The sequence below is a fragment of the Vigna unguiculata genome, chromosome 6 (genome assembly GCF_004118075.2).
Source record: "Vigna unguiculata cultivar IT97K-499-35 chromosome 6, ASM411807v1, whole genome shotgun sequence".
NCBI lineage: Eukaryota > Viridiplantae > Streptophyta > Magnoliopsida > Fabales > Fabaceae > Vigna > Vigna unguiculata.
Genome location: NC_040284.1, coordinates 17,584,793 through 17,599,679, shown reverse-complemented (window position 1 = coordinate 17,599,679; position 14,887 = coordinate 17,584,793). Strand labels below are relative to the sequence as shown.

General features: G+C 27.5%; 1 non-coding gene across 1 annotated transcript; it reads left to right on the top strand.

Annotated features, from left to right (window-relative positions):
- The first annotated feature begins 11,818 nt into the window (after nt 1-11,818).
- TRNAA-CGC lies at nt 11,819-11,891 on the top strand. Its single transcript has one exon. It is a non-coding gene; the product is annotated as a tRNA-Ala (tRNA).
- The last annotated feature ends 2,996 nt before the right edge of the window (nt 11,892-14,887 follow it).

The window sequence follows — 14,887 nt, the reverse complement described above, 5'->3', positions numbered from 1 at the left end:
CTTAGAGACTATAAAAGAACATAGCTTTGAAGTCATCATAAACTTTATGCTTCTTAAGCAACTTTGCATATTGTCCTTTTCTGGAGATGTCACTTTTGAACGGTGCTTAACTTCTAGGGTTTGTTTAGTATTTCAAAATGAATTACCAAAACTGCTTCTACTTAATTAATCACAACTAACCCAAAAAGTAGTGTGCCCTAGGGCAGCAATCTAACAACTACAAATCACAAAAAGAATGTAAAATGTGATCAATCCAAAATCATCCTAAAATACGGATCAATGCATCAAGTTTTCTTTTACAGTTTTTCATATATGTCAAAATCGACACCTCAAAAAAATTAACGTAATTGAGTTAAAAGAACTATATTCATTTAACTTTTAAGTTTAAGGACCAAAATGTATTGAAGTTTCGAACAAGATCAAATTCCAATTTTAGGTTAAAGTTCAGGAACTAAAATCATACTCAATAAAAAAAAATGATATTTTCAAATAAGCATTCTAAACATTATTACTATAAAACAAAGATTTTACTAAAACAAAAAAACAAAAAAATATACAAACCACGTCAAATCCATGATAAAATACATAATATACAAACCACGTCAAATCCATGATAAAATACATCATACACAGACAAAAATATTTATTATAAAAACAAGAATTGGTGTTCAACAAACTTTGCATCTATAATTCCCTAACTTTCACCATGCACAGCCAGATGAAGAAGCTAGGGTTTTGAGGATAATATAGTTTTTGTTTTTTCTTTTTTTCAACTTATAACTTTTGTCCAAGTGCATCTCATCTACCATGTGAGATATGATGCATTAGAATATTATATATATCCCTTCTTAGTGGTGTGGTTATGTTGTTAGAATAATAGGAATTAATCCAAAACAATGAATGCAATATAGATAATGCAACTACTTTATTTGTAGGTTGTAATAATTCAGCAGCTCCTACTAAATCACAGTTTGTACTAAAACATGTAGTAGAGTGCTATAATCTGATAGAGAGGGTCCATCTCATAATGATGGATCTTGACTATACCTAATTAATTGGATGCTCCCACTTAGTGTAACACCATATCTTATGAACCGGACCACATTTTGTGTGAAGTGCTCAAGGAACCATGTCATTTAATTTATGTGTACATGTCACATAAACAAATTCAATTTGGCCAAATTCACACAAAATAAATTAATATTAAAAATAGGTTTTATTTAGTGTTAAATTAGCATCATAAAAGAAAAAATGCATTAGCTTGATTGATACAACTTTAATTTAAAATTAGTGTTAAATTAATTAGCATCATCTTAACTTATGCTAGTGAAATATTGTTTCTTCATCCAATGACAATGAACTTTAGTGCAACTTACCAATAACATGCTCTTTGTGTATAACTTCACCAGTGACACTTTATAAAAAAAAAAACAACATGATTGAATTGAAGACTCAGAAACTGAAATGCTTTCACTTTAACTATATATCATTAAAAGCATCAGTGAATGGATCTCTGAGTCCAAAATCCAATTTCATGTACCACAACTACCTCTGACAGCCCAGTTGCAGATTTCATAAATTGTGCAATTGGATGTGTTTTTAGTTGGATATGGTTAGAATTATTGAAGTCAATAAATTATCAACTTTAACTAGGGCTCCTATGGATCTTACCATTTTGTTGTTAAAAAAAGGTTGTGTACTTTTGAATTTTTTTTCCAATGTAGTAGTATTGTTATAAATTCCTTTATTTAAATGACAAATCATCTATAACGTTTATTCAAATAACATTATTTATTGTTTATGGTGAGAATTCAATTCTAAGAATCAAATTCTAACTTTCGCATGGTCACAAAAAAATAGGTTAGATTTTGGTTTTCAAGAACCAAAATTTTTTAATTTAGTTTTATGTTTTTAATTCAAATTGTGGGAAACTTAAAATTAAACAAAATTTAAAAGTATAATAACTATAAGATCATTATTATTTTTCAACATTGGTGACTAAAGAAAGGTATTTTGTAAAAAATTCAAATAATTTTTTAAATATAATAAATATTGAAATTTGGTTAAAAACATCAAGATAATAAAATTATAAATTTAAATATTGATTTAATTAAATAATTTAAGTATACTTATAATTAAATTTATTTAATATATATAAATGTTGAATTATGTAAAATTCACTTTTAATATATATATATATATAAGTTGTTTATTTTCTAAAATATTAATATTTGTCCATGATTGTTATTAGATGTAGGAAGTAGGATTTGTCAACTTGATAAGATGAATTAAATTTTGATTGAGTTGAGGAATATTGATGTTAAGATGAAAGATAAGGATCTTGCAATGATTCTTTTGACAAGTTTTCCCTCGTTGATTGAGAATTTTGTTAATTGTTTTAGTGCAAGTAAAGATTGCATCACTTTGAAAGAGGTGAAGTCATGTTTCTAAGTAGAAAACTTCAACATAAGGTTGTTTAAAGTGGTGATTATTTTGATCTAACTAGGTTGATAACATCTACTGCTACCAAGAGTAAAAAGGATAAAAAGATATAAGGAATAGTAAAGTCAATCCAAATGGCAATGCAATCCCTGTACAGAACCAAGTCATTGGAAGATAGATTGTCCCAAATAAAAGGGAAAAGGTCCTTTGGTTGGTTGCCACAACTCAAACCGATTCAAGATTTAAAAATTCATTTGTTTGTGATTAAATAAACACTTACCACTACATTACAAGCTATAAGGGACAGTCAAGATGTAATTCTCTCTACTTAATAATATAAGTAGAGATGACAAATAAACTCGTCCATATGAGTATTGTTCGAACTTATCTCCGTTTTGATAAGGAATCCCCGCATTGACTAGTATGAGTATAAAGAATCTCTGACTTTTTCAGTTAGATATGGGGATGGGTATGAGAATGTACATATCCGCACCGTCCCCATCCCTATACCTGCCAAAATATTCCTCCCCGTTACATCCCGTCCTCGTTTAAATTATTAAAATATTCATAGTCAATTAAGTAGACTTATATATATATATATATATATATATATATATATATATATATATATATATATATTAATGCACATTTTTTATTTTTTATTTCTTCTAATTGTTTGGTTTGCCATAAAATTCATTTGTATTTCCAATATATTTTTCATCTTATCATAACCTTTATGCAATTATGTTCAAATGATGTATATCATTTAAATATTGTTTGTCTCACGTTTGAATATTTCTTTTTTTTTCATATTTTTATTTATTTTATATTTTCGTTTCTCATGAGAACGTTTAACACTCTCAATTTAAGTGTTCAATAGCATAATATTTAATTTACTAGGTAATATAAAAACTTTATCTGCTTTACTCTATTATTATTAATTTTTGTTTCATTTGAAGAATTATTTTGTTTCGCTAAAATAATTTTTGTTATTAACCATGGACTACATTGATATTTGAAAAGTTTTCTTAAATCTCTAGAGTATTTTTCATATATCATACACTTAATTATATATTTGTTTTCCTTTGTGTGATTTCGTTTGATAGTCTCTCAAATTGTTTCTAAGACACACATTTGATAATTTTTTAATATTTTTATTTGTTGTTTATTTTTATAATGTAAAATACTATTTTGATACATTTTATATAATTATATTTTATTTTTTAACTCATTATCATATTGTAATTCTGTCACTACAATTATATAAATAAATTTTATTTACTATAATATAAAATTTTAATGTAACTGTCATGAATTTCTTTTTATTACTATCCAACATATATTGAAGTTCGAAAGATACAATATCTATGTTAAAATTTATTATTATTAGTTTAATATTTGTTCTTTGCGTTATTTTGATCAAATGATGTATTGTAACTTTTATTAGTGTATACAAAAGAGTTCATTATAATTGTATAAATAAATTTTATTTACTATAATATAAAATTTTAATGTAATTGTCATGATTTTTTTTTTATCACTATCCAACATATATTGAAGTTCAAGAGATACAATATCTATGTTAAAATTTTATTATTATTATAATATTTGTTCTTTGGGTTATTTTGATCAAGTGATGTGTTATAACTTTTATTACTGTATAAAAAAAGATTCATTATAATTTAAAAAATTAAAGTAAACAGACATTTAAAATAGATTTTAATTTGAATATTTGTTTTCTTTTATATATATATTTTTTAAAAAGTTAAAATTTATCAACTAAAATTCATTAATGTTTACAAATTTAATAGATATTTTGGTTGTCATGAAATTTTATTTGGTATTCTAATTTGAAATGTATACAATTATAATATAATTTTTTTCTAAATATTTGATTTCGAAGAAACAACTCTCCTCTTCATCTTGAATATTTGATAATATTATATTTCTTTTTCCGTAATTTTTATTATTTTATAAAAATTAATTAATTAATATTGCAACAGTAAAAAATTGGGTACGGATATGGGTACGAGTATATACCCTGTTATCCGATGGGGATGAGATGGAGATATGACAAAAGTTTGATATAATTTTTTTATAGAGATGAGTATTTGATAACAAAACTCGTCCCCACTCCGTCCCATTCCCATTCCTAAATATAATAACCTAAATATCATAATTTGATTATGAGTTGGACCACTTGAGATCTGAAAAAGAGACTTGATAAGACATTCAACAAATGATAAACAATAAATTGAAATGTTTGGAAAAATATATATATCTTATGTAATTATTAGAAATGAGTTAGTAAAATATTCATAATATTTATCCAACTGGTTAATTTTCATGGCAAAAAATGGTTCTAAGAATTAAATTTTAACCTTTGTTCTAGATCACGGTAAAAAAAAGGTTAGAAATTGGTTTTCAAAAAACTAAAATATGATCTAGTTTTTTTTCTCAAAATATTAAAATTGTAGGAAAATTTTAAAAAATAAAAGTATAATAATTAAAATGTATTTCTTTATCATAGGTGATATTTGAAATGTATTTTGTAATATCTTGAATAATTTGTTTAAATAGAATTAATATTTAAATTTGGTTAAAAATATCAAGATAATAAAGTTATAAATTTAAGTATTAATTTAAATTAATGAATTGACTGTATTTATGATTAAATTTCTTTATTAACTTAATTATATAAAAAATTAGATAATACTGTATCATTTTAATTAACTAAGAGGATTGTATTTAAGATATTTATGGATTACGTGAGGTTAATATAATCAAAATATTACACGAACCAAAAAGAAATGTTCCCCGTTTTAAGTTATTGATGTAAATGATAATCCTTGCAAATTTATAGGTATCGAGTTTATTACGACCAGCGTAAACACAAATGCGATAGTGCTTGTGTGTACATATTTTTTAAGTATGTGTAATATTATATTAGTAGGTGATGATATTGTAATGTTATTAAATTATATTTATTAAAAATAAAGTGAAATATATAAAAAAGATGAGAGAATAATTGTTGATAAATAGGAAAAAAAGAAGAAGCAGATATAGATCATTTTATAAAAAGCTTCTAAAATAACGGTCAATTTTCAAAAATTTAATAAATAATTATATTTTAAAGGGTAAAATTGGAATATTTAAATATGGACACAAAAGAGGGAATCATCTTTATATCTTTATATATATTATTATAGATTTAAAAGAAAAAGGTTAAATTACTTTTTTAATCATTGTATTTGTTAAGTAGTGTTAAATTAGTCCTCCAATTTGTTCGTTGTCTCAATTTGGTCATTTTTTTTTAAATGATTCAATTTGGTCATTGCCGTTAATTTAGACCAAACGGTGTTAAAGTCAACGCCACATGTCAATTTCTGGTTTTTTTGAATTTTTAATATTTTTTAAAAAAAAATTAAATTTTTTTATTTTTTGCACGTGTCACTTCACAGTTGTGCCACGTGTCAAATGATTCAATTTGGTCCGTATATTTGTTTTTAGTTTCAATTTAGTCCCAACTTTTGTAAAAATGAAGCAATATTGTCCTTCTCCAAATTGACACTCAATGTATTTTTTGTATAAATCTTATGATGATATTCTTACTAAAATTGACATTTTAAACAAACTTTTTTTATAGTTTTATTATTAAACACAGTTAAACCCCAAACTTAATTTAAACAATTAATAATTTTGTCATCATATATAAAGGTGTCAAGTGTACCATATTATACAAACTTAATGAAGATTAAAAATTAAATAACTTGTCACACATAAGTTTAGGAACTAAATTTCAAGTTCAAAATAAAACCAAAGTTTAATGTTTTGTACAAAATTTAAAGTTAATTTAAAATATTTCTATAAATATTTAATAAAAATATCAAATTTATTATGAATATCATCATAAGATTTATACCAAAAGTAAATTGAGTGTCAATTTAAGGAGGGACAATATTGCTTCATTTTTACAAAAATTGAGACTAAATTGAAACTAAAAACAAATATAGGAATCAAATTGAATCATTTTGACACGTGACACAATTGTGAAGTGACACATGTAAAAAAATTCAAAAAATTCAAAAAAAAACAGAAATTGACGCGTGATGTTGACTTTAACACCGTTTGGTTAAACTAATGGTAAGGACCAAGTTGAATCATTTTTAAGAAAATGAGGACCAAATTGAGACAAAAAAAACTTAAGGACCAAATTGACATTACTTAACAAATAGAAGGACCAAAAAAGTAATTTAACCAAAGAAAAATGGATTAGTGAGAACATTGTCATAGATTCGTCATATATCAGAACTGAAAAAGAAAACTTATTTTTAGTGAGTGGGGAATAGGGATGGCAATTGGGTGGACGGGGGACGAATTTCACTATCACATACCTATTTTAATTGAAAAAATTCATCCTCATTCTCATATCAAACTTTTGTCTCGTCTTCATTCCCACTAGATAACGGGTATACTCATACCCATATCCATACCCGCTTTCTTACTATAATATAAACATAATATTATCAAATATTCAATATTAAGAGGATGGTTGTTTCTTCGATATCAAACATTTATAAAGAAATTATAATTGTATACATTTCAAATTAGAATACCAAATAAAATTTCATGACAATCAAAACATTTATTAAATTTGCAAACATTTTTAAATTTATTGACAAACCTAGTTGAAAAAATCGAAAATATTTAAGAAAAAATCTAAAAGAAAAAAAAATATTCAAATTAAAATATATTTTAAATGTCTATTTAATTAAATTTTTTAAATTATAATGAATCTTTTTTTTACACTAATAAAAGTTATAATACATCACTTGATCAAAATCACACAAAGAACACAGAATAAACTAATAATAATAAAATTTTGACATACATCTTCTATCTTTTGAACTTCAATATATGTTGGTGGTAAAATGAAATTCATGGCAATTATATTAAATTTTTATATTATAGTAAATAAATTTTATTTATACAATTATAGTGACAAAATTATAGTATGACAATGAGTTAAAAAATAAAAAATAATTATATTAAATATATCAAAATAGTATTCTACATGATAAAGATAAACAACAAATAAAAATATTAAAAAATTATCAAATGTGTGTCTTAGAAATAATTTGAGAAACTATTGAATGAAATTGTATAAAGGAAAGCGAGTGTATAATTAAGGGTATGATAGAATAAAAAATACTTTAGAGATCTAAGAAAACTTTTCAAATATAGCATAGTCAATGGTTGAGAAATAACGAAAGTTGTTTTAGCGAAAAAAAAATAGTTTTTCAAATTAAACAAAAATTAATAATAATAGAATAAAGAAGATAAATTTTTTAGGTTTAATTAGTCATATCATACCCATTTTGGTTCGCAAATTTCAAAATGGTACCCACTTTGAACTTTGTCTCAATTTAGTACCCAATTTTGATTATTGCATCAATATAGTACCCTCCGTTAAGTCTTCACAAACGCCGTTAACTACCTTGCCACGTGTCAGCCTCTGGATTTTTTAATTTTTTTTAATTTTTTAATTTTTTATTTTTGAATTTTTTTTAAAGAATTTTTTTTTGTCACGTGTCAAACCCTTGATGTGACACGTGGCATTGTCAGTGACACGTGGCAAGGTACCTGGCAAGTGTCATTGTCTTCATTTCAACTTAATCCCCACATGTGTCTATTTGTTTCAATTTAGTACCCATATATGTTTATTTGTTTCAATTTAGTACCCAATTTATTTGTTTGAATTTTATTCAAATATATTTTTTTAAAATGGAGAAATATTGTATCTCTTTTAAGACAAAATTTATTATTTATATAAATGTTATAGTGATATTTGTTACTAAAAATGAGTTATAAAATTAAGTATTGAAATTTATATTAAAGTTAATAGTAAAAGTCATGAATAACATATTTGTAAGTCATTTTTAATAACAAATATAAATATAACATTTATATAAATAATAAATTTGGTCTTAAGGGAGACATTATATTTCTCTATTTTGTAAAAAAATATTCAGACAAAATTAAAACAAATAAATTGGGTACTAAATTGAAACCAATAAACATATATGGGTACTAAATTGAAACAAATAAACACATGTGGGGACTAAGTTGAAATAAAGACAATGACACTTGTCAGGGACCTTGACACGTGGTGATACCTTGTCACGTGTCACATCAAAGATTTGACGCGTGGCAATTTTAAAAAAAATAAAAATAAAATTAAAAATTAAAAAAAATTAAAAAAAATTAAAAAATCCAGAGGCTGACACGTGGCAAGGTAGTTAACGTCGTTTGTGAAGACTTAACGGAGGGTACTACATTGATGCAATAATCAAAATTGGGTACTAAATTGAGACAAAGTTCAAAGTGGATACCATTTTGAAATTTTCGAACCAAAATGGGTATGATCCGAGTAATAAAGCCAATTTTTTATATTGCCCACTAAATGAAAGAGTTATGCTATTGAACACTTAAATTTAGAGTGTTAAACATTCTCATGTAAAAGGAAAATAGACAATAAATAAAAATATTAAGAAAGAATAGAAATATTCAAATGTGAGACATAAAAAATATTTAATTGACATACATCATTTGAACATAATTACATAAAGGTTATGATAATATAAAAGTATATTGGAGATGCAAATGAATTGTATGACAAACTAAACAATTATAAGAAATAAATAATAGAAAGTGTATGGTAATATATATATATATATATATATATATATATATATATATATATATATATATATATATAAACACATATATATAAGTTTACTTAAATGACTATGAATATTTTAATAATTTAAATGGGGACAGGGATATGGTGGGGATGGGTATTATGGCGAGTATGGGGATGGGAATGGGGCGGATATGTATATCCACATACTCATCCCCATACCCAATTGATAAAATTGGAGATTTTATATACCCATACCTATACCCATACCAAGTCAATACGGGAACTTCTCGTCAAAACCAAGATGGGTTCGAACAATACCTACGGGGATGAGTTTATTTTCCATCCCTAATGGGGAAGAAAAGTCTTGTAGTAATGCAAGAGGATAAGGTAGGTAGCTTTTATATCTTGAAAGTTTCCATTGTGACAAGATTTATTTTGTTTGTCTCTTCTGTTTATGTCTGGTAATTGGACTTAAACATCATCCTCGTCTATTTATGAATACATACCTCATGTCCTTATTTTAGACATTGAGTGGAGACACATTTATTAGAGAAAGATGTAGACATATTAAGACAAAGTGTTGTGAGGCTCAAGAAAGATGCTTTCATTGTAAATCTTATGTATAGATGTTGTTGGGATTGCATTGCAATATTCTATAAGTAGTTGAACTCTCTCGTGAGGTTGGATATAATCAATTCTAATTCTCTATAATTTTACTTCTTGGATATTTTCATTCAATCTGTTTTGTGAGTTATTTTGTGCTTATTCTTGGATACTAATCACTCGTCTTATTTAACTAGCTTGTGATTGAGTGAGAACTAGTTCCAAGTTGTGATCCAACTAATTCTCCTATTGCTTTTAGATGCTAGGAATAAATATAAGGTTTTAGGTGGTTATAGAGTCTCGATCCTAATGCAGGTGGTTCATTTAAGTAATCACTAAGGAATCATACTGAAGTTTGATGATTTTAGGCTTTAGGTGCCAGGAATAGACCTAGAGTCATTGAGGAATGGTTTGTGTAAGTACATAAACAAGATCATTAGTGGTGCCATGGAAAAAGGATGAGATGAAATCCATTCATAATCTCTACTCCGCTCAATCTATATAAACTATCAATATTTTCCAAATACAAAAACCCAAAAACAAACTACCAACATGCTTGCTAAATCCTTGTGGATATGATAACCCTCATTTGGCTGTACTACAAATGACTTGGTGCACTTGCCAATAGGTCACACAACTGAATAACTCTTTAAAAACTCTATAATGTGTGATGTTGGGGCTCAAGCCCTATGGATATAAAGTCTCAACCTAAGTTTAACCCCATCAAGTTTTTGGCACCGTTGTTAGGAATTTAATTCAAGTATTTAGTATTTCTAACCATTCGTTTTGTATATATGTAGATATCTAGTAAATATTGGGTCTGTATAGTTGTAAAGTTTCAATTTTGTACTTTTGTATAATCTTAGTTTTAACTTTTGGTTTGCTCTCACATATATATCTTCAATTTTTGTTTCGATCTCAAACATATCTCAAACAAAAGGTAAGTTCAAAAGATACATACATACATTCTTTTTTGGAATCTTTGTGTATTTTCTGCTATTGAAAGGAAAATTCTATAGAAAATTTGCTCTTAAGTTGAAATTTGTCAACTCTGACCTTTGATGCTTGTTTGACGCATGACTTTCTCCATGGTTATCCAATTAAGCTAATTCTTTTTTTATGTTTTTTATTCAATTATCTTTAGTTTGAATGTAAAAACATAATTTTTTGGAGGTTTGTAGAAGATGCATTTTAATTTCAAAAATACGAAACAAATTGTAAAGGACAACTTTGACCTTTGTTTCTTGTTTGATGCATAACTTTCACCACAATTATCCAATTTGGTTGATTCATTTTGCATTACATTCTTGATTCCATGATCTTTTATTTGAATGTAAGAACATATTTTCTGGATTTTCGTGGAAGGTGCAGTTTTGGAAAAACCAGACAGATTGTAGAAGTTTTGATTTATGATTTTAAATGTGTTTCAGATTTGTAACTTGTGAAATTAGGTGTTGTGATTTTTAGTACAATTTTGAACATTGAACTTAAAGGAAGTATTGAATGAAAGTTGAACAGAACCTTAATAACTTGTTGTAATCAACAAAGGTAAGAGCATATCAAATTCCAATTTTAGTGTTAAGCAAAAAAATTTCGGGGAACTTTGATTTTTTTTCCTGTTGTGTTATATTCTGCAAAAAGCTTGATCTTTAAACAATTTAGAAATGAAATGTAAAAACAAGGCTATGAAAGATAAAAAGACAATTCTTCTTCAACAAGTGAGATGACTGATCAAACAAATAAAGGAGATGACAAAATCATCATTTGAGGTTTTGGTGTGGGGCCTTATGCTTTAAGGATATTGTGCCATGCACTTAGAACCTAGGAATTTTTCTAGATTTGTCATTCCACCTGGAACATGGGGAGTACAAACTAAACCTGCATTTCTAACCTTATTCCTCACATTTATTTTTAGGAAATGATCATGAATAGCCTTGAGCTCATCTTGAAACAAGTTAAATGGAATAAAGTTATGAATCTTTGACCCTCGCTTAAAACACACAACTAGTTAGTACTGAAGTTGGCCAAACAAGTCAAGAACATAAATACAATTAGAAATATAAATTGTCAGGGGACATAGCTCATATGGTAGAGCGCTCGCTTCGCATGTGAGAGGTACGGGGTTCGATTCCCTGTGTTTCCAAGTTTTATAAATTTAAGTTATACAAGAAATATTTTATACATTATTTTTCCAATTTTAACTCTTCAATAAATAATATTTTTTAAAGTTAATTTAAAATTTATTTATGTTTTAAATTAAAACAATTATTAATAACAAACTAGTCATCAATTTTTCGGTATTGAAGCTGACTAAGTAGATAATGAACTAAAGCCATGACAGAGAGGATGCTGAAGTCTCTAAATTTAAAGATGATGAGTTCTTTAACTAGGTGGTTTGGTCTAGGAGCCAATTAGAAGATCATGATGCGGAGGAAGATTGAAACAAAAAAAAATAGTTCTTTTCAAATTTTTGCATTTAGTTTCAGTCTTTAATTTTTGTTTTTTCTTTGAATTATTGCATAAGTATAGGCATGGACATTTTGGACAGCTGATATCTTTTAGAATTGCATATAAAATCCTTCTAAACTTTTGGTTGGAATAAGAATTAGGAGAAAAACTGGAAAAATATTTTTGAACTTTAAAAGCCTCAAGGATATGTAAAATCAAGAAAGGTGGTAAGTCCTAATGCTTAAATGCTCAAGATGCATTGCAAATAGAATTCAAAATTTAACATAATGAGTAAATCCACCTAGTAGGAAGAGTGAACCAAACACTAAATGTGACATGATTGAGGCATTCGTGTTGAGTAATTTTATTGGTTTTGTGTTTAGTTTTGATTTCTATTAAGCATGAGAAGCATGGAAAGGATCAAGGTAAGTTTTTTGTTGAATATTTTTAGCTTAGAGCCAAACAAATAACCATCATAAATTGAATTGAACCTCAACTTTACATACATGCACCCTAAGCTTGAAAATGTGAGAATCCTACCTTTCTTACTGATGAGGGAGATAGAACAGTATGTGTGTGTTATCAAAACCAAAAAGGAAGTTGTTATGAATGAAACAAGAAGAAAGATCAAGGTGATATCAACAAAAATACAAAAAAAGAATGAAAAAAATATTAATGTAGTCCAAAGGGCTGAATGGAAAAGTTAATTCACCTGCAAGGGAGAGATGAACAAATGCCAAATAGGGTTGGAAAAGAAAGAAAGAAACCAATGCCATGTGCATACTGTTAAAACTCCTTTATTAGTGAGTTTTGATTGTCATGAAAAACCATATTTTCTTGACACCCTAGGCACATTACAACCCTTCAAAGACCTTAGTCATCCATGCTAATTGTGTGTACCTAGTTATTTGAAACAAAAATACAAAACTAAGTGGAAGCTTGCAAGGTTGCATAAAGTGAAACACTCAATTGGGGAGGAAAATCTGTTGCACTTAAATGAGAATTTTAATGAGAGATATTGTGTTAATTTAAAACTCTGTAATGATTTTGCATTTGTATCTTGATATTTTGAATGAACATCATTTAGTACTGTGAGCAATGCCTTGATATTTGATATGAGTTATTCGGCCAACTAATTTTGCTTCCTCAATGATTATGTATGCAATGAACCATTTTGTACCAACTGATTTTGTGATTTGTTTGAGAACAAACAAAGTTCTAAAGTGGAGGTGTAGTGATAAGTGGCCGAATTATGTGAATTGTAAGATAATTATAGCACTTATCTTGTTTTGAATTTGTTTAAACTTAGCTTAATCCAACCATATTTAGTTTATTTTGCCATTTTAAGCATTAACACAAAGTTAAAGTGGAAAAATAGAGAAATTGGATTAAAATCATTCAATGTTGGTCAAATTGTGACTAATGCAGCTGAGTTGCAGAATCGAGGCTCGAGCCATAAATCAAACCCATTGCAAAGGGAAATCTCAAGCACTAAACTTTAGGCTAAGCCATGAAGACTCCTTCCTTTCTCAGGAGCTAAAGCATGAAAGGATGAAACTTTGGCCATAAAAGGAAACCCTCTCAAACACCAACTTGTGGTAGGATCTAGAATATAACTTTTACAGCTCGAGCCCAAAATGTGTAGTTTAAGCCCTAACTAAGGCGGTGTGGAAGGATTTGGAACAAAACTTACGCGGCTTAAGCGCCAAAGTTGGAGTTGAGCACCACCTTGGACAATTTATAAATACAGACCTCATGTCCTCATTTACACATTGATTGGAGACGTATTTAGTAGAGAAAGATGTAGACACAATAAGACAAAGTTTTGTGAGGCTCCAAAGAGATGCTTTCATTGCAATACTCTATTAGTATTTAAAATCTCTCGTGAGGTTGGATATAATCAATTATAATTCTTTGTACTTCTACTTGGATATTTATATATGATTTCATTCAATATGTTTTGTGAGTTAGTTTGCGCTTGTTCTTGGATTAACTGATCACTTGTCTTATTTCATTGGCTTGCGATTGAGTGAGAATTGGTTCCAAGTTGTGGTTCAACTAATTCTTCTTTTGCTTTTAGATGCTAGGAATAGATCTAAGGCTCAAGCTGGTTATAGAGTCTTGATCCTAATGTAGGTGATTCATTTAAGCAGTCACTGAGGAATCATACTGAAGTTTGATGATCTTAGACTCTAGGTGTTAGGAATGGACCTAGAGTTACATTTAAAGAGCAATCCCAAGACAATGAATGGTTTGCGTAAGTACATAAATAAGATCTTGAGTGGTGCCATGGAAAAGGATGAGATGAAATCCACTCATAGCCTATACTCAACTCAATTTATATAATATATATACTACAATCAATGTGTTTCAAGTACAAAAACTCAAAAACTAACTACCAATATGCTTGCTAAATCCATGTGGATACGATAACCCCCATTTGGTTGTACTATAAATGACTTGGTGCACTTGCCAATAGGTCACACAGCTGAATAACTATTTTAAAACATAATATTGTGTGATGTTGGAGATATTGGAGCTCAAGCCCTATGGATGTAAAATCTCAACCCAAGTTTACCTCCATCATCCATCTACACCAAACCAACAACTAATAAAACAATCAACAAAAAATGATTAGGTAGTGCCCAATGCCTGTGGCCTAATTTATCTAACTAAAGACCTCCAATTGAC